Raw genomic sequence first — 2,005 nt, forward strand, 5'->3', positions numbered from 1 at the left:
ATCACGGGCCCTAGAGGAGGGGCGGGGCCACCGAGCCGGGATCTCTAGGTCCGGGTACCCGCCGGGGCCCCCCGGGGAGGCAGAGGACGCCGGCGTGCCTGCGGAGGCCCGGGGTTGCGGGCACGGCCGTGCCACTCAGCTCTAGCTTCTGGGCTGCGGGCCGTCCTACCAAGGCCCTCAAGCGAGAAGGGCCAGAAAGCCACCTCCACGCCTTCCTCCAAAAGGTATCCCCTCACCTCGGAAGGAAGCCCGGCGCTGGACGTGCACCTTGTGGCCTGGCGCACGGACCCGGCCTGGCCCTTGCTTCCGTGGACTCTCGGCGCCTAGCACGGGCTTCTGAGCATCAAGGGGGAGCTAGACGGAGGAAGCTGAGGTCGACACCCGCCTATTCACCCGTGCCACCAGTCCACCAGAGCTGGAATTCTTTTTAAAATGTAGCCAACATAGGAGTTGAGGAGCTCAGCAGAAACATCTTAAGAGCATCCCCCACCCTGAGGAAAATTTCAGAAGTCATTTCTTTAGTTTCACTTAGGTTTGCAACCAACTACCATCCACGGGCCCCTCCTTCCTTTGCTTTTAATGTGTTAGGTTCATCTGCATAGTTATTTAGCATCACGATCCAGAGTACCTATGGTTTGGTTAGTTTTTTTTTTAAGACCCCAGCCTTGGACATTATTCAACCAACTTCTGACCTCAAAGCTGGACAAATCACACAACTACAATCCTTGCCTTTGACACACGCTAGACAGGAAAAGAATGTAACAAGGGTAGACCTGGTGAAGGAGGATGCTAAATCTTACCTGTTTACAAAATATTGCCTTATGAAATTTCTTATAATATGTCCCAGAATAGAACCTATGTGTTATCATCTACTTCCCACTACATCTCAGAACTGGATACTTATTTATCTGTTCATGTACATAAGAATCTGAAGCTTGTGAGAAGAGACCAAACATTGTCCACTAAGTGCTAAGCCTTGAGCCAGGGATTTCACATATTTCACCCCATTTAACCCTCCTCATAACAATCCCATGTGGTCAGTACTATTGCTCCCATTTAAAAGGAGAGAACCAGAACTCTGAAAATAAGTGCATTTTACCCCATTTGTCTGATGCCACATGGCCCCAGTATAGTGCAGAGAATAGTGGATTTCAAGTCAAAAGAGCCCTGCTTGGCTTCAGAACCTAGCTGGATCACTGGACAAATGCACCCTCTAAGTTTCCTCATCTCTTAAGTTTTCAAAGGCAAAAAAGACCCTACTTCACAGGGATGATGTAAGAAAACCTGCAAGACACAAAACTTAGAGCCTATAGAGACATTAAGATGATACCAACATGTCTTTCACTTTAGTGAGTTGTATCAATGCCCTTAGAACAAGTTCAATTGAATAAAATTTCCTGATTACTTAAGAAGAGCAAAGCGTTGTGTTCAGTACCAGATTTATTAAGCTACAATAAAAGCAAGAGGTCATATGAGCAAAGGCCTAGGCTGATACAGAGGAAAGCGTGATAAATTTCACCTAGGTGAAGCTCTAAGGGAAGAGGTAGAAGCTGGGCCTTGGAGGCTTGCCTGCTATATGCCAGACACATGCCTGATTCAGAGAACATCATTTAGTCTGAAGTGTGCGGAAGATAATGAGTCTGAAAATAAAAGCTTGGGGCAGATTGAGAATCCCAGTGCCTCTCTGTCCTTATCCCTTCCAGATGACTCTACTACCTTTCTTCCTATTCCTCCAGACCCAGCTCAACTCCTGTCTCCTTTATTAAATAGTCCTGATCACATCTCCTGCCTACACTGAATGTAATCCATCTTTTCTATAGATCCCTACATGTTACTTTTATAAGTCTGAACCCAATAGAATATAAACTTGAATACAAATACTTATATTTGTATTCCTTATAATACATACTAGCTGAGTTAAAATTTTTGGCAACTTTAATATATTGTATATAATCATAAAGTATATGTAGACCAAATGTTATTTCTACTTGAAGAATCAGAAAAC

Source organism: Crocuta crocuta, unplaced genomic scaffold (genome assembly GCF_008692635.1).
Source record: "Crocuta crocuta isolate KB4526 unplaced genomic scaffold, BGI_CrCroc_1.0 scaffold168, whole genome shotgun sequence".
Lineage (NCBI taxonomy): Eukaryota > Metazoa > Chordata > Mammalia > Carnivora > Hyaenidae > Crocuta > Crocuta crocuta.